The sequence below is a fragment of the Artemia franciscana genome, chromosome 17, assembly GCF_032884065.1.
Source record: "Artemia franciscana chromosome 17, ASM3288406v1, whole genome shotgun sequence".
Classification (NCBI taxonomy): Eukaryota; Metazoa; Arthropoda; class Branchiopoda; order Anostraca; family Artemiidae; genus Artemia; species Artemia franciscana.
Window position 1 is genome coordinate 155,049 of NC_088879.1, and position 14,575 is coordinate 169,623.

Consider the following 14,575-nt stretch of genomic DNA (forward strand, 5'->3'; position numbering starts at 1 on the left):
CAATGTTCACTACTTACCTAGCTCCAATAACCCTGTCCTGGATGCTTTGTCCTGGTTCCACCACCCTAACACAGAAAAGACACTATATGCAGACATCAAGGTATGTGTCTGCACTGTAGCAAACTGTCTGCCTGTCAGCCATGCCAAACTTCAGTATATCAAAGACAAGACCAAATTGGACTTATAGTTAAAACAGCTTGAAATTACCCTCAAGGAAGGTTGGCCACTATTTGCAGACATCAAGGTATTTGCACACACAGTAGCAAACTATCTGCCTGTCAGCCATGCCAAACTTCAGGAAATGAAAGACAAGACCAAATTGGCCTTATAGTTAAAACTGAAACTACCCTCAAGGAAGGTTGGCCATCTTTTCAAAGCCAATGCCATCCTGAGATCAGGTCATACTGGATCATTCAGCATGAGCTATCAACTTTTGATGGAATGCTATTCAAAGGTCACCAAATCATCATACCAGCGTGCCTTCAGAACAACATCTTGAAACAGCTTCACAATGCCCACCTTGGCAAAAAACAAAAAACAAAGAGCCTGCATACTTGTTTATTAGCCTGGTATCAATGCAGACATCAAGAAATTTAATGAAAAATGCGGAGGCTATGCTAAATTTACACCACAAGATTAGCAAAGATGGTATAAAACCAGATTTGAAAAGCTACAAGCCATTAACGAAATGTCTGAACCAAAAAACAAAGATCAGACTCTATTAGGAATGTTGAACTTCCTATTAAGATACATCCCTAAACTGTCATCCAAAAACAAACCCCTAAGAGACTTATTAAAGCAAGAATCCTTCCTCCTCCAGAATAACCATCATGAGTGTATCAAGGAGTCTGTTGTGTCTGAATTAGTATTCGTTGACCATAGCTGCAGAACTATTGAACTTAAAGTTGATGACTCAAAACACAGCCTAGGAGCAGAGATCTCAGCCAACAACAATATATTGGGATATGCACCAAGAGCCCTGCACAAAACAGAGCAAAATTTCTCCCAGTTGGAGAAAGAGCCTTACGCAATAGTTTAGAGATGTAAGCACTTCCAACACTTCATATATGGCAGAAAAGTCAATGTAATAACTAATCATCCCTTAAAAACCATCCTCTTGAAGCCCACTACACAACACCCCTCCCAGGATACAGGGACTAATGATCCAAATTCAGCCTTACTACCTCACTGTCCACTACCTACCTAGCTCCAACGTCCCAGTACTGCATGCTTCGTCCCAGCTACACCTTTCCAGCACAGACAATACACTACATGCAGACATCAAGGTATTTGCGCATAAAGTAGCAAACTGTCTGCCTGTCAGCTATGCCAAACTTCAGGAAATAAAGGACAAGACCAAATTGGATATACAGTTAAAATAGATCAAAACTACCCTCAAGGAAGGTTGGCCATCTTTACAAACCAATGCTATCCTGACATCAATTCATACTGGAACATTCTGCAAGAGCAATCACCTTTTGATGGAATGCTATTCAAAGGTCTCCAAATCATCATACCAGCATACCTTGAGAACAACATCTTGGAACAGCTTCACACAGCCCACCTTGGCAGAGCCTGCAGGCTTGTTTATTAGCCTGGCATCAATGCTGGTTATTGAGAAATTTATCAAGAAATGTGGAACCTGTGCTAAACTTGAGCCAAACAACCCAAAAGAACCACAGATAAGTTCTGCCAATCTCATTTTACCATCACAGCAAGTAGAGATTGACCTGACGAAGTGGAACAAGCAGCAATACTTGATTACTGTGGACTACCATAGCTGATATTTTGAAGCAGACAAGCTGTCACACATAACTTCAGGAATTTACATCCAGAAACTAAAAACATACTTTGCTCACTACAGAATACCACAATTGATAATATCTGACAATGGCCCTCAGCTATCATCACAACAGATGAAACTCATCACTAAACCCTGGGGAATACAACACAAGACATCAAGTTCCATATACCTAAGGTCAAACAGTTTAGTAGAGAAAACAATACAAACCTGCAAGAGAATCATGTCAAAATTGCTTGAAAGCAGAACAGATCCATGTGTTGGATTTTTAGAACAAAACACCCCTGTTGACGGTTTGGCTTCACCATCATAACTTCTTATGAGTTGACAACTCAGATCAGTCCTACCATGTACCAACAAACATCTTAAGCCAAAAACAATCTTTCAGAAGGTATTCATGGGAGACCAGACAAAACATCAGCTGCACATACTATGACAAAAGAACAAAATTACAGCCAAAACTACATATGGGACACTAAGTCTATGTGCAAGAAAGAAAAGACAGTAGCTAGACTAAGGCAGAAATAGTCTCTTACAATGAGAACCCAAGATCATACATGGTCAGGACAGCAACAGGGTCCCTACTGAGATGAAACTGCATTCCATGTCTCCCAACCCTCCACATAAGAACCAGGGCCTCACCTGGACTCAACCTGACCGAAAATATAATCTACTGTTCTCTGCCTAAACATTGAAGAAGAGCAACAAACTGACTATCAAGATCAGACACAGAAGCCACACTGCCAGAGGTCAGCTTTGCATCCAAGCTATGCTCTCCAGCTGGAGCCATGATGCCATTAAGTCAAGGCTGCAGACACTCTGAAGCAACTGCTACCTATCAAACGCTACCATTTCACACTCCCAGTACACATCAGGCCAGTCTGCAATCATGGTCTGGTACATCTGTCACAAGCCTTAAGCAAATGTGTTACAGTAGACCTTTAAAGCCTGTGAGAAGAATAAACTTACAAGTGACTTGATCTGGACTGCGTAGACAGCCATTACAAAAGCTTAGGCATGAAGAAGGGACATGTAGTAATACCCACCTGCCCCTATGTGTGCCATGCTTACGTGATTGCAAGATGTCCATGTCTTTACTTTGTTTATTGTTTACTTTGCTTATTGTGTGTTTTATATTATAGGTGCTTGGGTCTGAATAAAAGAATTATTCCAAATTCTACAGTATCAACAATGAATTGAGAAAGACTAAATAGTTTAGCAATTATGTTGATTGTAACTGAAGATGCAATAAGATCAGATACTCAAACGGCTTTAGAAGAATTCTAGGACAAAGCTTTCCAAAGAGTAAATTTATTTATTCATATTTGGTGATGTAAATTTCAAATGTATTTTCAACTGTTTCATAATATGTAGAGGACAAAAAAGTAAATTAACATAAGCTGAAAATAAGAAAAAAATAGCAAAAAAGGGCAAAACGTAAGCTCAAAACCAAGAAAGTGGATCATCAAATGAGACAAGATAAAGAGAACAACCTGAGAGATGTAAATGCATGGGTGGAAACAAACAACCAAGACCATCAAAACTTCAAAAGTGACAAAACTCATCCAAGTAAGGCAAGTTTTATTGAAAAATCATGTCTGAAGCAATGATGAAAATGAAGAAAAAAGAAATATGTAATTAGAAATACTTGTGAAAACAACAATTACAACAAGACAGCTACTTGAAGAACAAAGAAAGATATGTTTAAAAAATAAGTGACAGCAAGAATTACAGCAAATCAAAAGTGAAAACAAAGAAATGTGTGGTTTGAAGATATATAACAGCAAGAACCAAGAAACGTGCAGTTAGAACATTAGCAACTGTGAGAATTACAAGCAACAGTGCGAATCAGATCATGTTAAAAATGAAAATGAAGAACAGAGAATTGTGGGTTAATAAAAAACAAAAGCAAGCATCAGAACATGTCAAAAACAACAGTGAAGAACAAAGAATTGTGCTGTTAGATGACAAGCAACAACAAGAATCAAAATGAGTCAAGTCAAAGTGAAGTACAAAAAATATTATGTTAGAAGAGCACCACCAATTGCAATCTTCAATACCAGCAGACTGTGGAGAAAAATCTAGTAAAAACCTACAAAGATGCTATAAACTATGCAAGTAACAATTACAAGTTCTTGGGACTCTTCAATGTTGTATTTATTTACTGTGGAGTACTCTTTTCTTCCATAGAAAAGGTAGCCAACAAAGCTGATTTATTTGAGGATTCCTGGTTGCTTTGTCAACTTGCATTGCTGCCTCCAAAATTTCCAAATGAATTGGTTTGGTCTATTGTAGAACAACATCACTTGCTCTCTAAGGAGCTCCACAAACATATAAGAAACTTGAACTCATGTCTGGCTTTAGCTTGATTCAATATAAGCAATGATTGAAGCATTAATAAACATGGTTTTAGCTTTAAAGTAGCTAGAAAAGTTTATTACAAAATCCATTTAGTGGCACATCTATCATAGACCCCAAAGGTGAATTTGAACTGCATTCTTATGACCAAATATACTTTCTAAACCCTGATGAAGCTGATAAATGAAAAGGATGAAGCTCATCCTTTACATAATTGGATCTCTTTTAGCCCAATTCGAAAAATATTACAAGGCACAAACCACTAAGAATATTCAATTTAATTTATTAATATAATACATATAACAAATAAAATACACTGGGTCACCACAGAGAGGCAGAGATTCTGGTGATCCTATCAATATTTAAAACATAAATAAAACTAGTTGAAGATCCAATACCCAAGTCCACAGCCAACCACACAAAGCAGAATGACAAAATATTTATCACAACAACAAAACAATCAAATAAACTTGCATATATATATATATATATATATATATATATATATATATATATATATATATATATATATATATATATATATTATATATATATATATATATATTTATATATATATATATATATATATATATATATATATATATATATATATATATATATATATATATATATATATATATATATATATATATATATATATATATATAACTATACTATATGCTATGCTAAAGGTTATATGAAAATGCAAGAAGTAGAGAATGATTTGAATCAAACTGTTGCTTTACTGGGGCAACAGCCTCAGATAAAAGACAGATAATAATCAATATTTAAAAGCCTGTTGTTTAGCCATTGGTCATCCAGTACTATATGCATAAATGTATCAAAAGTAAAAAAAAACAAGTTTTTTAACTGCAAGTAAGGAGCAACATTATAACATAACACAAACATTATTCTATATACAAAAGTAGTTTTCCTCTCCTCAACACCTTGCTCTTTATGCTAAAGTTTGACTCTCTCTCACAACTCTACTTTTCAAAATAATAAAATACTTTAGTGTAAAGAGCAAGACATTGAGGAGGGGAATACCCCTTTTCATACAGAATAATTTCTGTTTGTTTTATGTTTTAATGTTGCTCCTTACTTGCAGTTAAAAAACTTTTTTTTTTAATTTAATTTCTCAACGTTTTTTAATTAATACATGATTCTGGCTCACTTCACATCAATAATTGAAACAAAATTTGCACATTAACTTTTTTTTTGCTAAATGGCTTTCTCATAATTTTGATCAGACAATTTTGGTAAAAAAAAAGAGGTGGGGAAGGATGCCTAGTTGCACTACAACTTTTGGTTACTTAAAACAGCAACTAGAACTTTTTATTTTTATTTATGAATGTTTTTATTAGTAATAAATATATGTAACTCATGAATTAACTTACATGATGAAATTCTATATTTGTATATTTTTATTACATACAAACAACTTATTTTTATATATATAGATATGAGGGGGTTGTACCACCTTGTCAATACCTTGCTCTTTGCATTAAAGCTTCAATTTGGTCCCAATTCTTTAAGAATGACCCCTTGAATCACAAAGGCTCTAAAATAAATAGTTAAAATTCCAAAAAAAATAATTTAGTGTAAAGAGTGAAGTATTGTGGAGGAACAAACCCCTTTATAAATTCAATATTTTCTATTTGTTTTAGGTTTTAATGCTGCTCCTTACTTTCACCTGAAAAAGTTTTTTTTATTAATTTTCTCACTGTTTTTCTAAATAATGCTAGAAAATTCTGCAGCTCCCTGATGGAAAATGTCTTCCCTCATGATAGGTTCCTCTATGGAAAGATCTTTCCATGTAACCCCCTTCCTCTGACCCCTCTTTAACATGAAAAAGCCCCACTGAAAACATCTGTACACATCTCAATAACCATTACTTTATGTAAACAATGGTCAAAGTTTGGGTAGAATTCTAGTTAATTGACTTCTTGCTATCTTGGAAAGAGTTTAGGTTAGGAAATTGAAACTTTCAGGGATGGGTCTACATGCTAAAGTATGTCCTGGAAAGGTATTTTAAAGTACCTATCTCTACTCCATCTCCCTCTAGAGGGCCCTGACCTTTGATGACCTATAAAAATGTGTGTTATAAAAGTGAAACCTTGCAAAATAGATTTTCTGCTTAATTGGAGTACAACAAAATTGTTTTCAGCTTCATAACTTTGCTTAATCCCATTTTTTAAGGTTTTAAAGATATGCAAATACATTTCCTAAATTTTGAAAAAAACATTGATATGGCTCAAAGCTCTACTCAAATAACAGGAATTGCATTTTTGGAACCAAAAGCAGAGAAAAGGCAACTAGTAACTGAAAATTATGGTAAAATGTTTTTTGTCAAAACTTCAATAGGTATAGGCCTAGACCTGTCATGTAGGTAAATTTCAGGGCCCTCTAGAGGGAGAAGGAGTGGAGGTAATTGCTTCAAAATACCTTTCCAGGACATACTTAAGCCTGTAGATTCATCCCTGAAATTTCATTTTCCTAACCTAAACCCTTTCTGAGATAGCAAGTAGTCAATTAACTAGAATTTTACCCTTAATGAATCTTATATATTTGTAATTGACATAAAAATTCAATTCTTTTGATGATTCTATTGATAGCAAGGTTCTTTTTTACACTTTTTTGGTCAGTTGCTCCTTACTGACAGTTCACAACCATAAACTAGCGGATCAATAATAAAATTTCGCATATATTCACCCTGATTGAAAATGCTGCATAAAAATTTTAATTCCACTAGCATGTTTTTAACTAGAACAGTTTTTAATCAAAAGGTAATATTCTTTCTCAATAAGACACGCTAGAGCTGATTTAAACTTTTTAGTCGGGTGTCGACTTTTCTTTTGAGAATACATTCCCTGAGCAACCAAAAATGTGTAATTTTTAGCCAAATTATGCCAATATTTTGTCTATAATATGTCCATCTTGAAATCTCCTGAACCTTTTTTTTTTTACGACATACTATTGACCAAATATACTTAGCAAACTTCTTTCAAAGCGGCCAGATAGTATTAAATATAATCAAAACGAAAATATTCATTTAACATTACCATACACAACGAATTAGTGTTAAAGCACAAAACTCATAAAAAATACAGTAAAAAAACACTTGCGGGAGCTTAAGGTTCATCTGAGGATATCTTGACATGCATGGTCGTCTTGAAGGTTAACGTTTTCATTTCCTTGTAAGCTTAATGTCAATCAGAGTATTTCTCAAGTATATCATAAGGTACAATCAAGGGTTAATGTGACGTTCTAGAACGCCAAATAAGCTTAGATGCTCTACATTCACTTCTGACTCTTCGAAAGAGCGTTATAACTTTCAATTCCCAATAGGATGAGCTCCTTTTGAAGCTTTTATGACAACTCTTTCAATAGGAACTGCCTTGGTCAGAAAAACCAACAACAACAAAAAAAAATACATTTTTACCTATTCGCCCTTCCCATAAACATTTTTAAACGGACGATATTCCCTTTGGGTTTATAGCTTATGTTTAGATTAATTTGGAAAAAAAAGTTTTGGTGAGGGAAGTAAAGAGTGATAATGAAACTTAAAATAAACTATAATTATTGCTTCGCAATGTATCTAGCATATATTTATAAAAAAGAAATAAACCAATTGACAATTTTCCCGTAATTTCCCTATGTTTGTATACTTATAAGAAATTAGCACCCTACTAAAAACACATTAATATAGAAGAGCTTTGGTACAGTAAAAGCAAAACTATTAAGAATACTTTCATATGAAAATAAATCATTATAGGATTGATCCTCTTTTCGACTAATGTGTTATCACCTTTGCACAAAGTGATCAGTCCAATGATTATACCTCGTTTTTTTTCTTAAAAAGGACATTTCAGGAATATTTTGTAGACAAGTCTAAAGTCTTGTTAGTATCAGATCTATAAAGCAGCTTCAGAATTTGTATCATAACTTGAATTTGTTGCAAATTAAGTTTTTTGCACCGGGAGAAATAACCAGATTTTCGGAGTTCATATTTTGGTTTATTTATTCCTCATTTCAGGTAATGGTAAAGTTTGGTTTTATAATTCAAAATTTTACATTACTCACTACCAATGTTATAGGTGGTGAGACCAGGATGTTACCTGTCAAATTTACCTATTGCTTTGACGAACTTCTGACCGTTCTAGTCAACTATTTTAACAAGGTGCAAAATTTTTTTATAAATCCAACCGTTAAGCTAAAGATGGATTAAATAAGATGCAATACTGTATTTACTGTCAAGAACCACTCATTCACAAACACTATATCGTAACCTTAAAAATAAAAGCCTTGATAAATAAAGCCCGGATTGATTTTGTTGTTCCTTGTGCTATTCATAATCCCGTATTACATTGATACTTCAATGTAATTAAATGAAAAAATACACTTGTTTTTTTTTTTCAAATAAAAGTAAAAAGGGGCGCTAATGCTTAAAAAGAACAAAATTATTCAGTACACTAGGAGGGCTATCCCCTCCTCAATCCCCACTCTTTATACTAAGTTTTACTTTTTGTCCTAGTTCTTTTAAGAACGATTGCTATACCACAATTATAATTAAAATTAGATAAGAAGTATATTCGTAATGCTACGAAACTCTAGCGCAAGGATGCGGATATTTATCGAGTAATGAATAAAAGCAATATCATTGATGTAGATGACCTAGATCCCAAGGTTCAAAATTAAGTTATCTTTGACAATTTTGTAACAGAAAAAGATCAGAAAAAATTCAAGATTTATTCGTGAGAGGTAGAAAACGAAATACATCCATAGTCTATATTTCTCGGAGCTATTTTGATACATCAATATTATATTATTAAACTGTAACTATTTTGCATTTTTCAAGTGTAATTCAAAAGAAATTGATACAATCGAAGAAAACCATGCACCTGACTTGAAAAAAAGGAAAATTTATCAACTACTTTAATGAGGCAAAAAGAATAATGGATTTTTACTAATTGACTAGAAAACAAGTGATGGAGTCCTCAAGCACAGAAAGAAATTGGATATTCGCTTAATAAAATTTGCGTATTCTAAATGAACAAGTTTGGAAGCTTAGGAAGTAAGTATCGGAAGTATACAAGTAATGAAAGCAGATTACTGGATGATGATGTTAAGTTTGATTTACGAAAAAAAATTAATTAATCTATGCGATCCAAAACCAGAGAAAGGTGCTATGAATTTACAAAAGTAAAAATTATATTAAACGATTTCATGGGTGAAGTTGTAAACCAAAAATTTTTACAAATCAGTATTTAAGTGGGAATATTAATAGATTAACTAAAATTTATCAATCATCTGACAATATATTGACTAGAGTTGATGATAAAGGACTAAGAGTAAAAAAGTACCTTATAAGTAACAATAGAAGTTATTAATGGGTAAAATAGAAGGATTAGAAATGTTGCAAAGCCAAAAGGTGGGGCAGATGCAGTTAATTTTTCAACTTTATTGGTATACTCGAATGGCTTTATGCAGTTATCTGAACGTCTAGACAATTTCAAAAATGTTATAATAAACATACTTGAAAAAGTTCCCGATAAAGCATTTCAAAAGAGAATAAAAGTTGAGGAAAGTTGAAGTAAAAATCAAGGGTATGAAGTTTTTTTGAAGAGTATTACGAAAATTTTTACCTTGGATTTTTGTATATAAGAAGGATTCTGTAATAAATGGATAAGTATACAATTTATTTATCAGAATTTAAAAACAAAATTATAACCTGTAAATGAACGAGAACCTTTTAAACTACTACTTCATAAGAGACAGGTTGAAAAATATAAAGATGAAAATAAAGGATGTAATATCGATCTATCCTTCAAACAACTGCTTCAAAATCATCCAAGATTATCGTTTTTATCACTTCTTGATAAATTGTCATCAATAAAAAAAGCTGATTTATTGAATACACAATTCATTTGCAGCACCAACCCGCCTGAGACCAACACAGCTACGCACGCTCCTCCTCCAACCTAATCTATTTAAAGCCTCCCTCTTTACACCCTTCCAGGAAGTTCCCCTTTCCTTTAAATCTTTATTTATGACATCCTCCCAACCCAGACAAGGACGACCTGCTTTTCGTGTAGCCCCAGACGGCTGGCCAAAAAGGACAATCTTCGGTAATCTGTCATCCTTCATCCGTAGAACGTGGCCTAACCATCTCAACCTTTCTTTCATTATAGCCCCAGAAAGCGGGATGGAACCACGCTTTTCGTACAACCTACTGTTTGAAATACGGTCAGTCAGCCGGGTACCCAGAACAATCCGTAGGCAATTTCAAAACATCTAGTAAATTTTCATCTGCTTTTCGGAGTGCCGATGCTTCAGAGCCATATTTGACCACTGTCATCACTTTAGCTTCCAATATTCTAATCTTGGTTTGTAGACTTATCTTTCTATTCTTCCAAACTTTTTTTAACTGTGAAAAAACACCCCGGGCCTTAGCTATTCTACTTTTAACATCTTCACTGCTCCCACCATCTTTACTAATAATACTACCAAGGTAACTGAAGCTCCCAACCTGATCAATCTTTTCGTTACCTAATGTCACCTGTTCATCTTCACTTATTCCTAGCCTTAGTGACTTAGTCTTCTTAACATTAATTTTCAAGCCTATTTTAGCATCCTGAACTCGTAAAACCTCTAAAAATTCATTCATTTTGCTCACACTTTCATCTAATATGCTTAAATCATCAGCATAGTCCAGGAGCGTTCTTCCTCCCCATTTGATTCCATAGTCTCCAATTGCCTTTCCTGTGCTCCTTAAGACGAAGTCCATCAAAATGATCCATATAAAGGGGGATAGAACACAACCCTGCTTAGCTCCTGATTTAATACAAAACCAGTTGCTAACCTCATTTCCTACCTTAACGGCAGCAGTATTATTCTCGTACATAGCGCAAATCACTTTAATGTATTTTTCAGGTATACCATATAACTACAAGACCTTTGTTAACGCTGTTCTGTCAATAGAATCGAAAGCTTGCTCATAATCGATAAAACTGAGGACCAAAGGTGTTTGACAACGAAGGGACTTCTCCCTTCTTCGGAAAGATAACTGTTGATAAAATTATTGATTCTTCAAACGGAAAAGGCAAAGGTTTAACACACCGGGGACTTTACCAAAAGGTTGAAGTTTGAAATCATCTGGTACACACGAAATTGATGGATCTTAATCGGAGGTGGTTGTTGCAACTCCCAAAAAACGCGATAGACCCTAGAAAATGCAAATAGAAGTGGTTATAGTGCCTAAACAGCTTCGAATACGTAGAAAAGTTGCTGAAGCTGAGATTTCACAATTCCAAGAACGCTCGCTTCCAAAAAATGGGTAACGTCAGAAGAAATCCAAATACATGATACCGTTCACAAATGTTGATATATTGAATGAACTAGGTCATATTCATTATTTTTGAGGTGTTTTTTTCTTGAGATAACTTAGTTAATAAAAAAAAAAAAAAAAAAAAAAAAAAAAAAAAGTGGTGTAATCATTTATGAATGTATGGGATCGCCTGGGACACATTGGACCTGTTACTTCAATGATTCAAGTACTCATTTGAAGGATTTTATGATTCTTTTGGAATTCTTTAAATAATTTTAAATAATTGGAAGACTTTAAATAAACAAATTACCTGTAATTCAACCCAAGTTCCAAATTTTAACAATGTGAATTGTGGTCATTTGTGTGTTGATTATATAAAAAGAAGATTTAAGGGAATGGATCAGAGAATTTTATTTAAAACTTATTTTAAATATAAATGGAAGAAGAATTTGAAAAGATATTATTTGTTCATTGTAGAAGTTTTAAATATTATGGAAGTATTAGTAGCGCTTTCTCAGTATCCAAATCTATATTTAGTGCAACATAATTATCTGCTTTTGCTTTGCTACCTCTTGCTTCTTTACGTTTTTTGACAGTTCTGATTGAAATACTTGGAAAATATATAAAAATAGCAAAAAGGAAGGCTGAGTATAAAATTGCTTATTCGTTCGATTTAGAATAGCTTGCTATACATAAATCAGGTGAATTCGTTCATGAAGAAATAACTAAACCAGAAAATAAATCACACAAAGCATTAAAGTTTTTTCCTCGTGAAAAATATATGAAAAAAGTAAAATTAAATAGTTGTAAATATTGTGTAGTCTGTAGATTTTAACACATAAATAAAATCCTTTTTACATTCCACCCATTGTTCATAATACATATTTCCTTGGTAAAAAATCACATAAAATGAAGCTAATAGCATCATTGTATTTAAATTAGCCTACAGGTAATTTTGTCTCTAGGGCCAAGTGGAAACTTTTCATGGAATCAAACACAAGGCGACTTCACAAGTTCTATTTAAAAAATTCAAGATTGTCTCGTAACTTTTGATGGGTTTAGTTAAACCTAATAAATCATACCTATTCAGAATCATCATTAAAAGAAAATTCGTTTAATATGTATATTGAAAAAAAATACATCATCCCGACCAAACAAAAAAACATGCTGGGAAAATAAATAATGGCTTGTTTCTTTTGACAGTTTGAACAAAGATAGCGTATGTAGCCTGCTTCTCTGAAAAAAAGGCTGTAAAGTTCAAGACGTAAATAAAATCCTTCTCACTTTCTGAAGTATATCCTACAAAACATTAAAATTACAAACCATCTTTTTTCTAAAGCTATACACGCGACATCTAACTCATATGCCTTCTAACAAATGAATACTTGTTAAACCAGCTTCTGCAATAGAGCTCTATTTAATAAATCAGGCACGATTACTTACAGATTTCTGACACGTGTTTGGATTCCTTTCCAGAATACTTTCACCGAGTGAAAGATTCTTGGGAGGGAATCCAAGGCTATTTTATAACAATCTTTTTGTGTTGTAATTTCAGTTCGTTTTATTCTAGACCGCGGCCTTCAACTCCATTACTTATCACAAACTCTGGAAAATCCTAGAAAATGATGGCATCCCTGTAAAGTTTATCGAACTAATTCAGGCATATTACTCGGATTCAACAAGCCAGATACGAATCTATGGCGAGGAAGCCGAAAAATTCCTAGTCGAAAGTGGAGTAAACCAAGGCTATGTTCTCTCTCCAATCCTCTTTAATTACTATATAGGCTGGGTGCAAGAAAACGGCCTAATGCAACACAATGGTGCCCGAATTGGAAAAAATCTGTCCTTGGCCAACTTGGATTACGCTGATGATGATTACGCTATGTTCTCTCTCCAATCCTCTTTAATTACTATATAGGCTGGGTGCTAGAAAACGGCCTAATACAACACAATGGTGCCCAAATTGGAAAAAATCTGTCCTTGGCCAACTTGGATTACGATGATGATGCCGGACTCCTCCCTGATTCTGAATATGATCAAAATATACTATATGATATTTTTGAATGGACAACTCTGATTGGACGTAAAGTAAGCGTAGAGAAAACTGGATTTATGGTCATGAATCATCCAACCCAAATATCTTTGAGCGTGAATTCAACTCGGCTAGTAAGAGTTGAGTGTTTTACCTACCTAGGCTCCATACTTTGCACTGATGGATCTTCAGACTTAGACATCCAGCAAATAACACATCATGTTCAGTTTGTTTTCGTATCCCTTGGAAAGCCCCTTTGGAACCACCGAGAAATTTCCATTCTGACTAAAAGTCGAATCTATACGGCCAAGGTCCAAACCATCCAACTCTATGGATACGAAACTTGGTCCTTGAAGCTTCAGCACGAGAAAGAGCACTAGCTGCTTTCGAACATGGATGCTTACGCTAAATACTTAGAATTCGCCGGCAAGATCGTATATCTAACTCCGATATTCACCAATTCCGCAAGATTAGAAAAGTTGTCACTACCACTGTTAAAAAGCGCCACTTAGAATGGCTGGGTCACGTACTGCGACGACCACACAGAATACTAGCCCCGTCGAATCCTTCAAGTTGAGCCCCTGCGACTCTTGGAAAAGGCATCAAGGAGGGCAAAAGTAGAACTAGTGGCTAGCTGCGGAAAAAAGAAAACCAAAAAACGATCTAATTGGTGGCTTTAAGAAATTTGGACATAGATGGTCGGCCCAGTGGATTCCGTTCGTAGAGCAATAGGCAGCAGATCGTGAAACCTGGTTCAAAGAAGTCAAAAGGATCCTGGATGCCGGGCGAGGCGGAAACGCCTGACTCCCACCACAAGTACAAGTAAATAAGTAACCAGCATTTTATACTTACTTTATTGTAAAACTATACCGATCCTTTATGTGAAGCATTAGAACAACAGTTAGACCCGAATAAGAGCTCATTTAAAGGCTAAATTTTTCTATCTAACTATTTTTTTGTATAAATTTAAGTTGATAACGCCATCACAAAGTACCATACGACACCCAAGAATAGTAGTTTAGGTGTCATTTCTTGAGTGGAAAGGCTGGAAAGCATG

The 14,575-nt window shown here is 34.3% G+C and overlaps 1 protein-coding gene across 1 annotated transcript in view; it reads right to left on the reverse strand.

The window, feature by feature from the left end:
* LOC136037647 (uncharacterized) overlaps nucleotides 1-7,008 on the reverse strand; it is a 30,756-nt gene extending 23,748 nt beyond the window's left edge. The window contains exon 1 of the mRNA XM_065720349.1: nucleotides 6,872-7,008. The gene's annotated coding sequence lies outside the window, so the exon portion shown is untranslated. The remainder of the gene's footprint in view (nucleotides 1-6,871) is intronic.
* Between the last annotated feature and the right edge of the window lie 7,567 nt (nucleotides 7,009-14,575).